General features: G+C 40.2%; 1 protein-coding gene and 1 long non-coding RNA gene across 4 annotated transcripts in view; one reads left to right on the top strand and one right to left on the bottom strand.

The window, feature by feature from the left end:
• Positions 1-21,315, top strand: part of PSD3 (pleckstrin and Sec7 domain containing 3) — a 727,754-nt gene that overhangs the window by 74,598 nt on the left and 631,841 nt on the right. For 2 of the 3 annotated variants that reach the window (XM_054561279.2, XM_054561280.2), the window contains 2 exons: positions 7,328-7,450; positions 16,590-16,639. The gene's annotated coding sequence lies outside the window, so the exon portion shown is untranslated. The remainder of the gene's footprint in view (positions 1-7,327; positions 7,451-16,589; positions 16,640-21,315) is intronic. The other variant, XM_063726550.1, reaches the window with a different exon arrangement.
• Positions 14,596-21,315, bottom strand: part of LOC134761910 (uncharacterized) — a 53,680-nt gene continuing 46,960 nt past the window's right edge. The window contains exons 4-5 of the long non-coding RNA XR_010141064.1: positions 17,328-17,471; positions 14,596-15,502 (exon numbers count right to left, since the gene is read on the bottom strand). This is a non-coding gene — a long non-coding RNA (uncharacterized LOC134761910). The remainder of the gene's footprint in view (positions 15,503-17,327; positions 17,472-21,315) is intronic.

The raw sequence follows: 21,315 nt of genomic DNA, 5'->3' as shown, positions 1-21,315 counted from the left end.
TACCCCAGTTTCCTTACATTTTTTTTAAATTGTTTCAGAGTTGTTTTATTTTAGATTGTGAGACAATTATTAAATCAAAATTAATTTATCCAATACCCTTTTATTTGAAGTTTTACTAGAAAACGTATTACATTTTATTTTTTCTTAATCCGGTTCTGTAAAAATGTCTCATAATTTTATTCATGTATAATTTTGGTTACTTGAATTTTTAAAGAAAACATTGTTTTTGACTATGGGAGTCAACTCAACATGGCAAAACCATTTTTGAGATGATGATATAACAGGTAGTGAAACAGCTTAAGAATTCCAGAAAAGAAAAACGAAAGAAAACTGGGTATAGGCTTTGCTCTACATATCACTGGATTAGAATGAGTTTAACATTAGCTAAAACTGCTTTGAGTTGTTTGTATAATTAAGAGATTGCCATTTTTATCTTGAAAGAACTAGTGATAAATCATCCAAGAGCACTAGGATTGTGATAAAGAATTTGTGAGGTTTGGTGGATCCACTGCCACCCCCACACCACCTTCCCATGACGAGCTATCACTAATAAATTCTGGATATTTAGATATTAGGCCAGCCATGTAATCAGATTTATTTAATTGGGCCGGGCAGGTGTGTATTTACTTTAGAAAAAATGAAAAAGACAAGATTTATGAGAAATATTTGAAGGCAGTAAACTGTGGCCAACTCTTATCAGTTGGTATTTCTACAAGTTCAGAATATTTTAAACCTGATTTACTAGACCTGGGAATTTTCAACGTGGTCTAATTATTTACTCAAAGACATAGATGTGAAAATTTTAGGCAACCTTCTAAACCTTTTTCACCATGGATGAAACTATAACTTAAAGAATAATACTTAGAAGGATTAATTGGACATCAGAGTTTGAAATAAAACTTGGACCACTTTGCATACACTCTTCTCACTTGACATTTTAGCTACATAATATGTACTTTGAGTACAACGTCAAGCTTTAACAAATATTTAAAGACAAAGAAACAACATTAGTAAAACACTAAAAGGGTCATTTTATATTTGTTTTAGATGTTTTAGATACTTGCAATGGATTAAAAATGATGATTAAAAGGTTGCTTGTAGTACAGTTTGGCCTGCTAAATTCTCCACATTTTGTAACTTGTTTTATTTCTTTGGGTGTAAAGCGTTTTTCTTGCTATTGTGATATTGTACATGTTTTGTCCCAGTTGTATAGTAATGTTTGAGTCCATCATCCAGCTTTGGGTGCTGAAATCATACAGCTGTCAAGACTCGCCTTTGTTTCCGTTAGACTGCTTTTCAGTTCTGTACTGAGTATCTTAAGTACTGTAGAAAAGATGTCACTTTCCTTGTTTTTTTTTTTTTTTTTTTTTGTGAGACGGAGTCTCGCTCTGTCGCTGAGGCTGGAGTGCAGTGGTGTGAGCTTGGCTCACTGCAAGCTCCGCCTCCCGGGTTCAAGTGATTCTCCTGCCTCAGCCTCCCTAGTAGCTGGGACTACAGGTACCCGCCACCACGCCTGGCTAAACTTTTGTATTTTTAGTGGAGACGGGTTTCACCATGTTAGCCAGGATGGTCTCGATCTCCTGACCTTGTGATCTGCCCGCCTCAGCTCCCAAAGTGCTGGGATTACAGGCGTGAGCCACTGTGCCTGGCCCACTTCTTCCTTTAAGGGTGTTTTGTAATATATATAAGGACTAGAATTGTGTTTTTAAAGAAAAGCATTAAAGTTTGATGATATACTACCTGTGTTTTCACCATTTGAAGTGCTGTTTAGTAGTTGAAACTTAAACTATTTAATGTCATTAAATAAAGTGACAAAAATTTTTGGCCGGGCACAGTGGCTCACGCCTGTAATCCCAGCACTTTGGGAGGCCGAGGCGGGTGGATCACAAGGTCAGGAGATCAAGAACATCCTGGCTAACACGGTGAAACCCCATCTCTACTAAAAATACAAAAAATTAGCTGGGCGTAGTGGCGGGTGCCTGTAGTCCCACCTACTCAGGAGGCTGAGGCAGGAGAATGGCGTGAACCCGGGAGGCAGAGCTTGCAGTGAGCCGAGATCGCGCCACTGCACTCCAGCCTGGGTGACAGAGCGAGACTCCATCTCAAAAAAAAAAAAATTTTTTTTAAGTTATCTTCATCTTATTCTAATATATTGTTTGTACCCGTATACCTGTCTACCTTAAGAACTAGATATGTTGTGTTAAAGTGTATTCTTTTGTTTTCTATCTATATATGATTGCATTTTCCTCATCTAAAGTAGCTGATTGTAGAATGAACAGTTCGGGAGTAATATGTATATACTATTTATCCATATCTTTCTATATATATGTATAAATCTTCAAGACTCCACCTCAAATGTCACCTCTTCCAAGAAGCTCCGTGATTCCGCCAAGCCAGAAATAATCTCTTTCTGTGCCAAACCTCTTAGTATACTTCATTCTCTCATATCACTCACCACATATTTTGTATTTGGTTTATTTGCATCCTTTTCTGTCTTACTTTCTAGACTGCAAGTTGCCTGAGAACAGAAGACATTCAATCTTATTTATTGAAGAACAGCCATAGGATCTGAGTGTGTGAATGCTCGGAATATGTTTTCTGAATGAATACAATGATTGTGTGGATCAGGTTTCACTACGATAATGTTGTGTTTTAAGAGAAAGTTCAGTGGCTTGCAGCAACAAGCATTTATTTCTCCCTTGGAGGTCACGGGCAGTCTGCAGTAGTGCTGCTCCAGGCTGCCTTTGGCTTCATATATGCTTCCTGTGTCTTTAGTCTGGGACTCAGACTGATGAAGATACTTCTATCTAGAATGCGCACTTTCCACAGTGGATAGAGAGTGGATGGAAGATTAGTGGAAAATCTCCAAGAATCTTTTTTTTTTCTCCTGTGACCTGGAGTGCAGTGACGCGATCTGAGCACACTGCAACCTCCAACTCTGGTTCAAGTGATTCTCCTGCCTCAGCCTCCTGAGTAGCTGAGATTACAGGCATGCACCACCATGCCCAGCCAATTTTTGTATTTTTAGTAGAAACAGGGTTTCACCATGTTGGCCAGGATGGTCTTGATCTCCTGACCTTGTGATCTGCCTGCGTCAGCCTCCCAAAGTGCTGGGATTACAGGCGTGAGCCACCGCACCCAGCCTCCAAGATTCTTTAAGCCTGCAACTAACAGGAGTCACTACTTCCTTCATTCCATCAGCCACAGCAAGTCAGCCAGCCTAACGCTTGGAAGTACATTCGTCCTGGGGGTGGGGGCAGGACAGGCGCAGAGGGGAGAGGAAATATTTGCAGAAAAATAATACAATTCACCCCAAAGCTAATGAAGAATTTGAAGTGGAAAAGAAGCAGAACCAGAGAGGAGACTCAATGCTGTAGCAAAGTTGCCACCAATCTAAGTAGCTGCCCTCCAAAAAAGTGTTCACATTAAATGTCCATCCTTATAAATGCTCTAGTTGGAGAGTTGTCATACACGTAGCTTTAGCCCACTTGAAAAATATACACAAGTGGAGGAAAATACAGATCAGCTATAGAAAAACATGCAGGCTTAAAACCTTGGAAGAAAACCTAGGCAATACCATTGAGGACATAGGCATGGGCAAAGGCTTCATGATAAAACACCAAAAGCAATTGCAAGAAAAGCCAAAATTGACAAATGGGATCTAATTAAACTAAAGAGCTTCTGCACAGCAAAAGAAACTATCATCCGAGTGAACAGGCAGCCTATAGAATGGGAGAAAATTTTTGTCCCACAAGCACTGCTGACAAAGAGCTTGCCCTTTGTCAGTCTGCCCATCTGACAAAAGTTTAACATCCAGAATCTACTAGGAACTTAAACAAATTTACAAGAAAAAAAACAACCCCGTCAAAAAGTGGGTGAAGGATATGCACGGACACTTCTGAAAAGAAGACATTTATGCGGTCAGTAAACATATGAAAAAAAGCTCATCATCACTGCTCATGAGAGAAATGCAAATCAAAACCACAATGAGATACCATCTCACACCAGTTAGAGTGGTGATTATTAAAAAGTCAGGAAACAACAGATGCTGTCAAGACTGTTGAGAAATAGGAACACTTTTACACTGTTGGTGGGAGTGTAAATTAGTTTGACCACTGTGGAAGACAGTGTGGCAATTCCTCAAGGATCTAGAACCAGAAATACCATTTGACCCAGTCATCCCATTACTGGGTATATACCCAAAGGATTATAAATCATTCTACCAAAAAGACGCATGCACATATATGTTTATTGCAGCACTATTTACAATAGCAAAGACTTGGAACCAACCCAAATGCCCATCAATGAGAGACTAGATAAATAAAATGTGGTACATATACACCGTGGGATACTATGCAGCCATAAAAAAGAATGAGTTCATGTCCTTTGCAGGGACATGGATGAAGCTGGAAGCCATCGTTCTCAGCAAACTAACACAGGAACAGAAAACCAAACACACTGATAAGTGAGAGTTGAACAATGAGAACACATGGACACAGGGAGGGGAGGGAGAGCATTAGGACAAATACCTAATGCATGCAGGGCTTAAAACCTAGATTATGGGTTGATGGGTGCAGCAAACCACCATGGCACGTGTATACCTATGTAACAAACCTGCACATTCTGCATGTGTATCCCAGAACTTAAAGTAAATATGTATATACATGTAAAAAATATAAATATAATAAAATAAAAATAAAAATGGAATTGGTATCCTTCAGTGAAGTGATCCAGGAGAAATGAAAAAGAAGGCTAATCTATTTGGGATCCATGTTTCTTAGAAGATAAAGACAAAGTAACTCAGAGATTACATCAACAATTTCTCCTGCTGACAGTTTCCAATCAAAAGCAAAGAGCATGCGCATATTTGTCAGGGTCATTGGCAATGGTTCTCCAGCTCTTTTGCCCCTTATCATACTTCATTGTGCGTTTTTCCTTCCTGCTACTTGCTTTATCTATTTCCTGCCCCTTCTCTGGGCTTTCTTTTTCTTCTGTGAGTTGCCACACCATTAAGAGGTGGTGTTAAACATGCTATATGGTGTGATATATTCTTAATAAATGGAAAATAAAACTACATTTCAGGATGTTGGTTGGGGTTCATAATAAAAAAGAGACTAACATGCAGGCTTTCCCCCAGGGAACTCAGAATGGATAGCTCTTTTCCCCATCTGACCCAGGCTTAGGGAAGAAATGGAGGGCGCAATCTTAATGGAATGAAGTTTCTTCTTAAAAATTTTAAAACATCTTTATTGGGATATAATTCACATGTCAGAAAATTCACTCATTTAAAGCGTACAAGTCAGTGGCTTTAATATATTCAGAGTTGTGCAGCCATCACCACCATCTAAATTTATAGCATCTTCATCAACTCAAAAAAAAAAAAAAATTCCATACCCACCAGCGACCTTTCCCTGTTAACTACCCTCTAACCCTAGGCAATCACTAGTTTACTTCTGTCTTTATAGATTTGCCTATTACGAACTTTGTATAAAAAACAAATAATATAATATGTGGTCTTTTGCCACTTCTTTCTTTCACCTAGCATATGTTTTCAAGACTCAACCATGTCATAGCATGTGTCAGTACTTCATACTTTTTTTTTTTTTTTTTGAGACAGAGTTTTGCTCTGTCACCCAGGCTGGAGTGCAGTGGTGCGATCTTGGCTCGCTGCAACCTTCAGCCTCCTGAGTAGCTGGGATTACAGGCATGTGCCACCATTCCTGGCTAATTTTTGTATTTTTAGTAGAGACAGGGTTTCACCATGTTGGTCAGGCTGGTCTCAAACTCCTGACCTCATAATCTGCCTGCCTTTGCCTCCCAAAGTGCTGGGATTACAGGCGTGAGCCACTACACCCAGCCAGTACTTCGTACATTTTTATGGCTGAATAGTATTCCATTGTTTGGCTATACCACATTTTGCTTATCCATTCATCTGTTGATGGACATTTGAGTTGTTTTCACTTTTTGGCAATTATGAATGCTGTTGCTATGAGCATTTGTGTACAAGATTTTGAGTGAACATATATTTTCATTTCTCTGGCATATACACCAAGGTGTGGAATTACTGGGTTATATGCTAACTCTACGTTTAACCTTTTCAAGGACTGCCAAATTGTTTTCCATAGCGATGGCACCATCTTATATTCTCAAGAGCATTGTGCAGGGTTCTGAATGTCTCCACATCCTCACCAACATTTATTATCTGTCTTCTTGATTCCAGCCACCCTAGTGTAACTGCCCAATGCGTTCACCTTGCCTGCTGCCTAGTGGGAGCCGGTTTATCAAGACAGGGGAATTGCAATGGAGAAAGAGTAATTTATGCAGAGCTGGCTGTGCGGGAGACCAGAGTTTTATTATTACTCAAATCAGTCTCCCCGAGCATTTGGGGATCAGAATTTTTAAAGATAATTTGATGGATGGAGCTTAGGAATTGGGGAGTGCTGATTGGTCAGGTTGGAGTTGGACTCATAGGGGGTCGAAGTGAGCTTTTCTTGCTTCTTCTGTTCTTGGGTGCAGTGGTGGAACCGGTTGAGCCAGATTGCAGTCTGGGTGGTGTCAGTTGATCCATCTAGTGCAGGGTCTGCAAAATATTTCAAGCACTGATCTTAGGTTTTTCAATAGTGATGTTATCCCCAGGAGCAATTTGGGGAGGTTCAGACTCTTAGAGCCGGAGACTGCATGACCCCCTAAACCATAATTTCTAATCTTATAGCTAATTTGTTAGTCCTGCAAAGGCAGACTGGTCCCCAGGCAAGAACGAGCTCATTTTGGGAAGGGCTGTTATCAATTTTGTTTCAGAGTCAAACCATGAACTGAATTCCTTCCCAAAGTTAGTTCTGACTACACCCAGGAATGAAAAAGAACAGCGTAAACCTTAGAAGCAAGGTGGAGTCGGTTAGGTCTGATTTCTTTCACTGTCATAATTTCCTCAGTTAAAATTTTGCAAAGGCAATTTCCCTAGTGCTGTGTCATGGTGGTTATGATTTGCGTTTCCCTAATGACTAATGTTGGGCATCATTTCATTTGCTTATTTGCTGTTTGTATATCTTCTTTACAGAAGTTTCTACTCAAAGACTGTGCTCATTTTCAATTAGGTTATTTGTTTCTTTATTATTGAGTTGTAAGAGTTCTTTATGTATTCCCAATACCAGCCACTCATCAAATAAGTGATTTGCAAATATTTGCAGTGCCATAAATGGCGTGGAGCATACCCACCCCAGCATGTCCCATTCTGTGGGTTGCTTTTTCATTTTCTTGATGGTCTCATAGAATGAAGTTCTTCTGTTTTTTTTACCTTTTTTTTTCTTTTTTCTTTTTTTTGAGACAGGGTCTCATTCTGTTGCCCAGGTTAGAGTGTGCTGGTGCTGGCATGATCATACAGCTCACTGCAGCCTTGAATTCCTGTGCTGAAGGAATACTGCCTCAGCCTCCTATGTAGCTGGTACCACAGGTATGTACCACCACACTTGGTTAATTTTTAAAAATTTTTTAATAAAGTCAGGGTCTCACTTTTGTTGTCTAGACTGGTCTTGAACTCTGGGCTCAAGCAATCCTCCTGTCTTGGCTTTCCAAAGTACTGGGATTACAGGCATGAGCCACCAAAACCCGCCTGTCTTTGCTCTTGGAATTGACTTTTTTCATGGCACTACCTCTGTGCTGCTTCTGCTGCATTAAGATGCTGGGACTGGGGCTGCTGAAAGCTATGGCCTCACATGCTTTTCTCCCCAAATCTTGACTTTTGTGTTCAGTTTGTCAGCATGAAGGAATTAAATTAGCCCCGACTGTGACTGTACCTCCACAAAAAGCAAAAGCAATCCCACTTTCTCTGTTTGTATAGCAGCTATAGTCCTGAACAAGTCACCGAACAATGAGTCAGTCCAGCTGTGGCCTGGCCAACAGCCTTTGGGGCAATTTCTGCTTCACTTTGATGGACTCCTTTGCACCCCAGCTGGAGCCAAGGTTGCCAAAGCCTTTCAGATTAAAGTAAAAGCTCGGGCGCTCCTTCTTCTCTGGGTCACATCACCATGAGTATTTGTTCTGTGTTGTGTTACGAAATTATTTAACTCTTCACATTTAGTCTCAGATAATCCAATTAGAAAAGGGTTGGCAGGCACCGTGCACACTATACTGCACCGACTAAATCAATTGTCTCTCTTGGAGTTGTTTCAGAGGTACCCCAAAAAGCTCTATTATTTCCAATTAACGTTCCATGACCATACCTGCACGTTCTCAGTCTTCCCTCTATGTGAAATGACCTAATTGAAAATGCTAAACCCATGAATTCCCAAGCATGAGTGTGCCTTTTTAAAGCTAAAATCTCTGGAGATCCCTTTGTTTTCAATATGTGAGAGGGCTTTGGTGTGCAAAGCCTGCTTTCAGTTTCAGGCAGTCTTTCAATTAGCAAATGTAAGCATGTAGGGAGCTATTAAAGGTCAAATGTTCTTAACTTCATTATTAAAACTGACTCAAGGCACACAGAAATTAGGAGCCATTTATGGAATTCTCAGAGCTGTCAGGCCTGCCATGGACAGACTTACAAATATTAGGTTCACCACTCTCGAAACTCTATGCAGTTGGGCAGACTCCATGGATGATGACAACACTTACTGTCTTAGATAGGCTTCTGGAACAGGTCCTGAGACCTGTTTTTTAACAGTGTTCTGAGGAACCACATCTGTACAGGGGTGCAGGTTCCAGGCCTGGGCACAGAAGGAAGATGAGCTGCAATGTAGTTGTTCAGAGGCCTCAGGCAACCCCACAGGGAGAGTGCAGCTGGAAAGGCCCTGCCGGTTATCCTTAATCAGGCAAGAGGGCTGAATCTTTGTACTTAGCATGAGCCAATCATTGAATGTGGGCTGGCCCTGTGGTAGGGGTTGACTTTGGGCTAGGCAGCAACTAGGCAGTTCCTGGGGAGAGACTCAATTGGGAGCTGCCACTAACACTTCTGGCAGCTGGGGGAGTGGGTACCTTGGTCCACCCAGGGACACATGGACCGCACACCACTCTCCACCACACACCACCACTGCCTCATGTTGTAGGCTGCAGTGCCATCGATGACGTGGAGGACAGCCACTGCAGCATGTCTATTTCCCAAGCCTCTTCATTCCCTCCTCTATCATCTGCCATCTGTTTTTTTTCTTTTTTTATATTGTTCATAGCAAGGTAGGAATTTTCCCTGAACAAAAGTAATGGGTTTTGACCTGTTATATTTAAGCCATGCATGGTGGTACATACCTGTAGCCCCAGCTACTCGGGAGGCTGCGGTGGGAGGATCACTTGAGCTCAGGAGGTCAAGGCTGCAGTGAGCTATGATAACATCACTGCACTCCAGTTTGAGCAAAAGAGCAAGACTCTGTCTCCAAAAAAATTTTTTTTAATTTAAAAATAAATTAATTTTAGCCTAAAGCTGCCTCCTTATATATTTTAAGTTCAGGCTAAAAGTTTTTCTACATATAGTACATGGTGAACTGTAGCCTAATGAATGTGTGAACAGCCTGTAACCTACTCTTGTGCCAATCACAGAGTTTCAGCCATTCAAAGGTGGATAACTGTTCAAATCGTGTTCAAATAAGTCGAACACCAAGCTGTAACCAATCCAGCTGCTTCTGTACCTCACTTCTGTTTTCTGAACCTTACTTTCCTTTTTTTTCCCCATAAATCCTCTCCAATCCTGTGGCAGCACTGCAGTGACTCTGAACCTATTCTGCTTTGGAGGACTGCTCAGTTCATAAATCATTTTTTGCTCAATTACACTCTGTTAAATTTAATTAGTTTAAAGTTCTTCTTTCAACAGCCCAGAGGAAAGGGCCAATGGCAGCTGGTGAAAGAGATGGTTCTCAAAACTACATTAATAACTTGTAAATGCACGCATCTATTATTTTTGTTTCAGGGTCTGACATTTATTCTCAGTTCTCTTTCACGATGATTGACATTCGTTCAACAAACCCACATTGCACACAGGCATCTACTGTAGATAACTGTGTAGTTCAATTTGCTCTTTAATGTCTTGTTGTGCCTCGTTTCCTCCCCATTGCTGCACATGAACCTTGTCTGTGACAGCCCCCACTACCTCAGCCTTGGCCCATAGATGAGGCCATCATTGAACTTTATAGAGAACCTGGTTCCCTTCCATCAGCACACTCCTGACGACCTTGGTAAGGCTGCATCTGGTTCTCCTGCAGAAACTGATCACCTGTAGGTCTTCTGTTCTTATCTAGTATATGCAATCCAGTGTGTTTACTTCTCCAAGCCTCTCCATCTCTTTCTCCACCATCTGTCCTGGCAGTTCTTGCATTTCAGCCTCCTTAGCCTGGGCCATCACCTCTTCCATGCTTCTAGAAGCCATTTTAGTAGCCAGCTGACACCATCTCCAGGAGGCCTTTCCAAGATGCTCAATTCTCAGTCTTGAGAGAGCACTCTCAAATTTACAACCTTTCCTTCATCTGGTCTTATGTTCTGACCCCTTGATCATCACTTTCAGCATTGAGTCTCTTGCCTGCTCCTCAGGCTGTGGCTGGTACATGGGTCAGGAGGTCCTGACACCCCCGGATGTATAATCCCTTTCTCTCTTTATCAGGCCCAGCACATCCTCAGCTAGGGGCTAGGTTAGGCAGCAACGTAACTGTATTTATAGGCCTAAGGGCCAAGAGAGGAGGTGGGGGACACATTTTGTCTTGTGGGTAGAGGCTCCCCACACTGTCTTCCAGCAATGGGGATGAGTATTCTTACATTCTTCCTAGGGAGGGGCGGCCCACCTCTGCAGGCCCAGAGGATTTAGAGAATTAGGAGTTCCAAGATTGAGGGAAGGAAGGCTCTGAAATCAACCTGGGTGTCCCCATCCTAGTATTAGAGTACTGTTCTTTCACACCAGGGTCCTGACCTTGCCAGAGCAGATCTATCTTGGCTGGGAGTTTAGCTTTCCTTGGAGCCCTGCTGTTCTGACAATTAGGTCCTAAGTCTGCTGGTCAGCTTTCTCTGCCTTCGCCTAGGAGAGGACAGCCTCTTTCTATGCTGCAAGAAGGCCCACTGGCTTGTCCACATTTGATTTCCCACGGCCTGTACATTGCTGTCAGGTTTTCATTATATTCTCTAAAGTGTCAGACTACGTTAAGGCAGTAGAATTGGATTCCATTGTCATTATAGGCACTGATTCTTCCAAAGTTTTCAAATATCTAATACTTTATACCAGCCACTGCATTTCCTTCTGCTACTATACTATCTCCATTTGCCACTGGTGAAAATTTTAAGAACTAGGCTGTGCATTAATTTCCTTGCACAGTCTGTTCATAAGAAATTACCACAAATTTAAGTAGATTAAACAATAGACTTTTAATCTCTCATAGTTCTGGAGGCTATAAATCTCAAATCAAGGTATTGGCAGGGCCATGATCCCTCTAAAGATGCAAGGGGAGAATCCTTCGTTACCGCTTCCTGACTCTGGTGGCTCATGGCATTTCTTGGATTGTGGATGCATCACTCAAACCTCTGCCTCCATCTTCACAGGGCCTTGCCCATGCCTCTCTGTCTGTATGTCTTCCTCTCTTCTTATAAGGGTACCAGTCACTGGATTTAAAGCCCACTCTAAATCCAGGATGATTTTATCCCAACAACCTTAACTAATTACATCTACAAAGACACCATTTCCAAACAAGTTATATTCTGAGTTTCCATGTAGACATGAATTTTGGAGGGACACTATTCCACCCAATATAGATGGCCACTTTATATCAGGAGCTATTTGTACTCAACTTACCACCAGTGATGGGATCCTTATTGCCAGCGAGGTAGCAACTGACCCATTTCCCAAGCCTCATATTACCTTTTCACCTACCCAGCTTTATCAGTTGGTCTCTCCAGGAAGCAGACCCTGAGACTGTTGAGCCTGCAGATTGTTTATTAGGAAATGCTCCCTGTGTCAACACCTGTGGAAGGCCAGGGGGAGATGCCAAATTTTACAGTGGGAGAAGTGAAGCTGCAGCCACCCCGGCAACCCCAGAGGGAGCTTTGGAGCTAAAATCACTGGTCAGAACTGGCCTGTGTTGGGCCAGAATGGTTGGATGTTTATTCACTCAAATCTATCAGTCACCAGATATGGGATGCACTGGGAAGGGCTTGACCTTGAACTAGGTGGCTCTTTGCAGATGGGGTTATCCCTGAAGGCACTGACAGTTGAAGGTTGTCTGCTAATAGTCCTTCCAGAAATAGGCAAGAAGTCCTTCCTTGATGGAGATCTGGGTGGTGTGTCACCATGTCCAACATGAGGACTTAAAACACACAGATGAGGGTGAAGGTGGGTTTATATTTTGGTGAGTACTGTAGACATTCCAAATTCTGAATCTCATGACACAGGACCCATTTGGGGCTCCACTAGCCAATAATTAAGCCCACAAACCTCAGTCAGGAGTCACTCAATAACAACAAGGTTGAATATATAGCAGGAAAGCCTTTGTAGAGTTAGAAAACACAACAGCTATCACCCTCTGAATTTGAAATTAATGTTGTTATTTTAGAAAAAAAATAAACTAATATTCTGGAAAAGTTAACTGGCTTGCCCAAAGTTACCAGGTATGGACATGAATATCTATTTCGTTAACGGTTTTTATTTTTCACATTTTTAAAACTTAAAAAATTTTTAAATTTTTATTTTTATTTTTATTTTTCTTATTTTATTTTAAAAATAGAGATGGGATCTTGCTATGTTGCCCAAGCTGGTCTCAAACTCTTGCTCATATATATATATATATATATATAATATATATATATAATATATATATATAATATATTATATATAATATAATATATTATATATAATATATATAATATAATATATTATATATTATATATTATATTATATATATAATATATTATATATTATATATATTATATATTATTATATATTATATATTATATATAATATATATATTATATAATTATATAATATAATATATTATATATATAAATACTAACCAATGTTGTACAAAATATATGGAATTATTGGTTTTTAGGTTACATGCACCAGAACCAGGACCAGGATAAGGCAATAAAAGACACAGAGTGCAATACTTAAGGAGGACTTCCCTCTCAGGTGGCATCCCTACGCTTGCATGATCCTGAGAGTGAGGGCCTCCTTGTAAATGTGAAGCCCCAGGCACCTCCTTGACTCACCCAAGTCCTGACCCTTCTGAGCATACACTTTCAACTCTAATAATTTCTTCACACATTGCCCCTCCACATGTTGGAACCAATTTGCGGTCTCATCAGCAATGTATGAGAGTTCCAGTCATACCACATTCTTGTTAAGTGTGATGGAATACTTGAAAATTTTTGGTAATCTTATGGATGTGTTGGTTTAATCTGTAGTTCACTTATTACTAGTCAATTTGAGCATGATATTATTAGCCATTCAGGTTTCCTTTTCTGTGAATTGCCTTTCATATTCTCTCCCAATTTCTATTGTATTGCCTATCTTTTTCTTATATTTAAGAAATATGTATATATACACACACATATTTATATATACATAAAATGTGTATATATAAATAAACACATATTTAAATATACATATATATATATATATTTTTTTTTTTTAAATATACAGACAGGATCTTGCTCTGTCACCCTGGAGTGCAGTGGTGCAATCATAGCTCATTGCAGACTCGAGCTCCTGGGCTCAAGCAATCATCCCACCTCACCTTCCTGAGTAGCTGAGACTACAGGCATGTATCACCATGCCTAGCTAATTTCTTTTTTTTTTTCTTTTTTTTTTTTGGTAGAGATGGAGTCTCAGTGTGTTGCCCAGATTGGTCTCAAACTCCTGGCCTTAAGCTGTCTTCTTGCCTCAGCCTCCCAAAATGCTGCTATTACAGGCAGGAGCCACTGTGTCTGGCCTGTTTTCTTACTGATTTATGAGATCTTATATTCGAAATCCTAACCTTTTTGTGTTATATAGGGGTAAATACAGATACAGATATTATTGTAGATATATTCTCCCAGTCTTTGTTTTGTCTTTTATAGTCCTTTGTTACACAAAATTGTACATTTTAATATACTCAAGTTATATCTCTTGTTACCTTTTTTATTGTATTTTCTCTCTGCCCTAACCAATGCTGTACAAAATATTTTCATAAGTTTTATTCTAAAGTTCAAATTTTTGCTTTTAACTTTTGAATCTTTACTCCAAACATACTTTTGTATATGGTATAAAGCTTTCTACAGGAATAACTTATTTCCATAAAGAGAGAAAAAAGTTTAAAGATTATTTATAAATTTTGACTCAGGAATTACACTTATAAAATTTATCCCAAAGAAAGGAACAGAGATGTATGCAAAGACTTACTAGAGTAATGATCACTTCATCCTATTTATATGGATGAATTGCAGATACTCTAAATATTTAACAGTGGGAAGATGGGTGAAATAAATTTAGTTATAGTTATGTAATGTAACAGCATAAAGCTATAAAATAATAATACATTTGGAGAAAATTTAATGACATGGAAATAAGTTAATGATAGATCTTAAGTGGAAAGAGAGAGTTAAAGCAGTGTACATAGTTTAATATTATTTTGTGGAAAAATATATAAATATACACATAAAAAAGTTGAAATACTATTTATTAAGCTGTTACTGGTTGTTATCTCTCGGTTGTGAAATTATGGATGGATGATTTTCTTTCCTTTCCATATCTATATTTTCTTCAATTAATATGCATTACTTTTTTTTTTTTTTTTTTTGAGACAGAGCCTCACTCGTTTGCCCAGTCTGGAGTGCAGTGGTGCAATCTCGGCTCACTGCAGCCTCCCCACCCCAGGTTCAAGTGATTCTCCTGCCTCAGCCTCCCAAGTAGCAGGTATTTTAATAGCAAAAATGGAAAGTTGTTTTAAAACAATCATTCCAAGGAATGAGGTTAACAGAGCACTCATGAGTGCTTAATGTGGAATAAATCATCTTTGTCATCTAGTACCATAGTTAGAAGGATTGAAAGCCCAGAATCTTCATGACAGAACTGAAGTCGAGCATTCTGCTTGATGGTCTTATGTATTTCCATGGTCCCATGTCCTGATTTGGGATTCAGAAAATATGACTATCATAACCCTATAGGTTATGGATGCCTGCTGAAACCTCATAGAGGCTCAATTCCATATCTTAATCATTTTAATTCCGATTTATTTTTACAGAAGTAGGAATCAAGTTTGTGGTTCAACAACTACAATTTAGTGGGGCAAATATGGTCATTCTGGTAGTTATGAAAGGTGTTGCCTTCCTTGAGATGAGGCGGGAAGCCTCTTATCAGCCAGGGGATGTCATAAATGACTTGAAGACGCCTGTTGTTGAAATCCTGTGATTAGTAGGAAGTCCAAAATTTTCTCCCGACCCAAATAAGCCAGATTTTCTCAAACACCAAATAAAACCTGGCCTTGGTTTGACCCTTTTGAGAGATGCTTTCATTTCTTTTTCCATCACCAGTAGGACACCCATGCAGTATGCTTTATGTAAAAAAATCCTGAAAAATAAAATGAAACAGAATTTTAATTTTTTACATTTGGAAAAGATTTTAAAGCATCCAGAAGTACCAAGATTAATTTAATAGATAAATTGGGCCGGGCGCAGTGGCTCAGGCCTGTAATCCCAGCACTTTGGGAGGCTGAGGCGAGCAGATTGCCTGAGGTCAGGAGTTCAAGACCAGCCTGACCAATATGGAGAAACTCCGTCTGTACTAAAAATACAAAATTAGCTGGGCATGGTGGCGCATGCCTGTAATCCCAGCTACTCGGGAGGCCGCGGAAGGAGAATCGCTTGAACCCGGGAGGCGGAGGTTGTGGTGAGCCGGCGGTTGCAGTGAGCCGGAGATTGCAGTGAGCCGAAGGTTGCAGTGAGCCGAGATCGTGCCACTGCACCCCAGCCTGGGCAACAAGGGCAAAACTCTGTCTCAAAAAAAAAAAAAAAAAAAAAATACATTGAACCCAGTGGTGTGCTACTTAGTGTTAGTAACTAACTGTCCCTAACTCTCCAGAGGAAAACACAGCATTTGCTGGTTTGTAGCATTGGCTGATTTCTGTGGTGTAAATACTTCAACCATGGCTGATTCCAAGCCACCTCCGTGACGCCACTGAATGGGCAGATGGGGAAGAGCTACACATGATCAGCTTGCCTGGTGTGATCCAGCTCCAGGCTGGACTGCAGTGGCGTGACCTCAGTCACTACAACCTCTGCCTCCCGGGTTCAAGCGATTCTTCTGCCTCAGCCTTCCGAATAGCTGGCATTACAGGCACATGCCACCACTATTTTTTGTATTTTTAGTAGAGACAGGGTTTAGTAGAGACATGGCTATTTTTTGTATTTTTAGTAGAAACAGAGTTTCACCATGTTGGCCAGGCTGGTCTTAAGCACCTGACCTCAGATGATCCACCTGCCTCAGCCTCCCAAAGTGCTAGGATTACAGGCATGAGCCACCATGCCCGTCCGGGCATTTCTGGTTATACCCAATAACCATAAATAATAAATGTTAATAATTTAGCAGTTTTGCATGATTTTTTTTTTTTACTAAATAAATAAAACAGTAATAATGCTGAAGTACTCTCTCTCCACAGATTCATTTCCTCACCTTCCTCCCCCAGCAACAACCGTTATCAAGAATCTGGTATGTATTCTTTTAGACCATGTTTTTGCACTCTTCCTACATGTATATGTATGCAAAAGAATACATAGTTATGCTTTGCATATTTTAAATTTTTATCTAATGCTATCATGTTGTTCATGTTCTTCAACTTCCTGTCCCCTTCAATAATATGTTTTAGAAATCTATTCATGTTAATACATGCAGATGCAGTTCATCTATTTTAACTGTTGACTGTACTCTATTGTATGAAAATATCACAATTTATTCATCCTTCCTCTTACAATGAATATTCATATTGTTTCTAATTTTTTACTAATACAAATGATGTTTTAATAACCTTTGAGGCATGTCTGAGTATATAAAGTTACTAGACCTAGCATTGAAATGAATGGGTTGCAGGGAATACTTATTTTCTACTTTAGTAATACTGACAAATTGTTCTCCAAGTAGTTGTTCCAATTTGCACTCCTTCCAGAAATATATGAGAGTTTCTCATTCCCCATATCCTTGTCAATTCTTGATATCACCAGGCTTTTAAAGTGTGGCCAAACTTAGGGTATGAAATATCTTTTTCTGACTTTCATTTCCCAGACTACTAGTTAGATCGGCCATTGTACTAGTTAGTGTAAAGGCTAAGCAGCTGTAACAAAGAGACCTCCAGATATATTAATCTAGGTAAGAATTTCAATAAAAAAGATCTTTTTCTTACTTAATCTTATGTTGGCTAGTCCAGGCTGCTAGGAGGGCTCTGCTCCACACAGTCACTCAGGGATCCTTCCATTTGCTACAATGCTATCCCTTAGGTCATCAACCTTGCCTTCCTGGTTGAAGTCAGGTTGTTGCCACATACCAGCTTTTGGAAAAAAAGACAAGCTCAGGGAAAGCAATTTCCTTGCAGACAAATTAGGCAGAAGTTGCACACGTTTCTTCCAGTCACATTTCATTGGCAAGGACTTAGTCTCATGAATAGGAAATATATGTGTCTGGCTGGGCAGCCATGTCCAAGAAGAAGGAAGGAATGTAAAAAGTGCTAGCATTCCTTCCCAAGCAGATGTTTGTTGACTTTTTGGATTTCTTCTTCCATGACTTGGCTGGTAATACAATGTACCCATTTTAATTTTGCTTTTTTCCTTATTGTTTCATAGGAAGCCTTCATATGCTCTAGTTTTGATTATTTATTTATACAATAATTTTAATTGTTTAAATGCACCAGTATATGTATCTCAATAAAGCTATTTTAAAATATTCTCAGTTGTGATTTAAACAAGCCAGATCATATTCTTTAGCTAAATTAATATTCTTTTGTAAAGTGAATAAAACTACTCCCATCCCAGTTTTCTCTTTTCTGGGAATATAATTTTACCTATTAACTTAATCAAAATTATAGTTTCATGAAAATTTCTTTAGGCTAATGTAAGCTGCTCAAAGTTAAAAGAGAAAAAAAATGTGGCTTCTTCGATGCTATTGAACCCTCCAAGAATATCTGACAATCTGTATGACATTGTGGTAATTTTTTTGACCACTCTGAATTTCAATTTTCTCAACTGTAAGTATGATATTATTTGCTCTGCCTGCTACATGATATTGTTATAAGGATCAAGCAAGATAATGCAGAGAAAATGTTCTGTGGAATGCAAAATTTTTAAGTGTTAGGAATTAGAATTACAAATAGTATTTCAATAGCATGCAGAAGATTTCATTTGAAATGTCCTAAGTCTTGTTTCCAGTTTTACTGTTATATTCTACATACCATTTACACAGATATTCCATACTCTATATCAGGGGCTGACCTTTGGCAGTCACTACCACCTCTGGGTGTGTTTGTGTGGGTGTGATTGGAATAACAGCCATGTGCCCAACGACATCTGTGTGAGTCAAGACTCTCCTGAGAGCTGCCTTTATTTTGAGCAGCTCTGTTCCTAATGGCAACCTGGGAGGCTGGCTTTCCAGCCTGTTTTCAAGCAGTGCTCAGCTAAGCCACATCACTGCAAGGTATGCTTCAGAATTTCTATAGCTGTTTCAGACCACCCCAGCTTGGCATTCATCACTGCCTTCCCTGGGCAGTTCTCAGTTTCGTGCAATGTCTCATCCTGCCTGTCACACCCAGTGACAGCCTGTTATAGTCGGGTGGGCAGCACTAAATGCCTGCTCCCTGGCTCAGCCCCATCCGTCAGTGCCTTTCCCCAGCATCTCTGCTCCAGCATCGCCTTTCATGGGGAGCCGCAGGCTTGGCAGAGGAAAAATAGGGCTGATAGAGACAGAGAAAGAGAGAGAAACAGGAATGCCTTGGGGTGTGATTTTTACTTTATTGGTGATAAACCAACTGTGAAAAGTTAGAAAGGAGAATTTTAGCAACATGTTGAAGAAGGGAGTTCTTTAAAGGGAATATAGGAAAAGCTTCATAATTTTATTGATACACTTGAATTTAATTTTAAAAATAAGGCCAGTAGTACTCTTGCATCAAAATGCAGGAGAATTATTTAACGCTGTGTAGCCCAACCCTGTAGGTGTTAGGAATACCCCCGTGAGGAAGAGGAAGTGAACTGAGGTGACTACATGGTGGCAAAAGTCAGGAAATTAGCAGAGTTAGGGTTTGTGTCCTCCCTCCTACCCAGGAAGGGATTAGCACTGACTCATTTCATAAACATTTATTTAGCAACTTCTATATGCCAAGAGTTATCCTCCATGCTGGGATATAGCAGAGGCTGAAACAGATGAGGCTAAATCTTTTATGTCTGGGATTTTACTGCTTTCATGGAACTTAAATTGGGTTGGCAGGGCATGGAGGAGGTTAATGGCCAGAAACAGACAGAAAGACACATGATAATTAAAATAAATAAATAGTTACATGTCAGTTACCAGTAAATGCTAAGTGTCATAGTCCACTTTGTGTTGCTATAACAGAACTCAATAGATGGTAACTTATTTATAAAGTAAATTTATTCTTCACAGTTCTAGAGGTAGGGGCATCTGGTGAAGGCCTTCCTGCTGCATCATCTCATGGCAGAAGGTGAAAAGATCAGAGTATGAGAGTGCAAGTGAGCAAGAGAAAGCCAAACTTGCTTTGATAACAAGCCCACTCTTGAGATAACTAACACACTCCTGTGATAATGACATTAATCCATGAGGACTCTCCCTTCATGACCTCATCATCTCCTATCCAGCCCCACCTCCCAACACTGTGGCATTGGGGATTACGTTTACAACACATGAACTTTAGGGAACACCTTTAAACCATAGCACCGTGTAATGATTTTTAAAAAGCAATGTGAAAGCAATTGAGGTCATTAAAGAATATCTTTCTGAAAAAGTGACATATAAGCTGCTGTAGATCAAATGTTTATGATCTATAGCATCCACCCCCAATGCAAAAATTCATATATTGAAATCCTAACCCCCAATGGGAGGGTGTTAGGAGATGGAGCCTTTGGGAGGTGAATAGGTCATGAGGGTAGAGCCCTCATGAATGGGACTAATGCCCTTCTAGAAGAGACCCAGAAAGCTCCCTTACTCCTTGTACCTTGTGAGGACTCAGCAAGAAGATGGCCATCTGTGAACCAGGAAACGGACCCTCACCAGACAGCAAATCTGCCGGCACCTTGATCTTGGACTTCTAGCCTCTAGAACCATGAGAAATACATTTCTCTTGTTTATAATTCTCTGTGGTATTTTTGGTATAACAACGTGAACTAAGACATAAGTTGAGACCTGAGTGATAAGAAGTAGCAAATCATGTTAGTTAGGAGGCCAGAGTGCATTGAGCAGAGGCCTCAACTAACATGAAGGACCAAAAGTAGGACCAAGTTTAAAAGGTCCCAGTGAAGCTAGGAAGAAGGCCGGTGGGCCTAGAGTGGGGCAGGTGAGGGCAGAAGGCAAGGAGGTATGTGTGGAGAAGTGGCTGACCCTGGATCACACAGCTCAGTCAGGTGGGTTTAGGATCAGGAATCACAAGTCCAAGGGTTTAGCCCAGACACAGATCCCCTGCTTGGGGCATCTGGGGCACTGAGGAAGCTGTGGCTTTCAGAATCAGGTGACTGTAAGATTCAGGGAGTTTTTCTGGGTGTGCTCAAGGAACAGAGTTTGGTGATGGAGGGCAGACATTGAGGAGTGAGGAACCGTTAAAAAAACAGGGTCCAGCCCTGGAAGAATAGACTAGTGGGTATTGGAAAAGTTGGTGAAGGTCTCAGGTGAATGAAGTGAAACCCCATAACAAGACAGAACAGAGAGATATACTTCTTGTGAAGGCTGAGTAGGGACACTGCAGGTCTTCACTCACGCAGGCATCTGGGACTCAGTTCAGCCCCTGGGATCCATAGCATGGACTTGGGACAGCGAACATCTCCAGAGCCCACTTGCTCATACAATGGGAGCTCCAATGTATTAAAAGGTCAGACTTCTCTTGGCTTAAATACTCACCTGGTTGAGCCTAAAGATGGCAGGTCATTTTGCAAGCACTGAGAGAGACAACCAAATGTAATGAATCTTGCTTTTGATGTTTTAGGATCAAATTCGGAGCTCTGTGTCTTTGAGTTTGGGTACCTCTCAAGCCAAATCTTTAACATTTTTTTTCTACATTGTAAAGCAATCAACTGATGAAGGAACAAAGGTGAAAGTTCACTGTGAATAAGACTTGATTTTGCATTCCAAAGACAAATATACCCTGGATTAGGTTAGCTACAAATTGAAGCTTTATGTGA

This window comes from Pongo abelii, chromosome 7, assembly GCF_028885655.2.
Source record: "Pongo abelii isolate AG06213 chromosome 7, NHGRI_mPonAbe1-v2.0_pri, whole genome shotgun sequence".
Taxonomy (NCBI): Eukaryota; Metazoa; Chordata; class Mammalia; order Primates; family Hominidae; genus Pongo; species Pongo abelii.
Note: the sequence above shows the minus strand (reverse complement) of the source record. Positions and strands in the feature narration are given on the sequence as shown.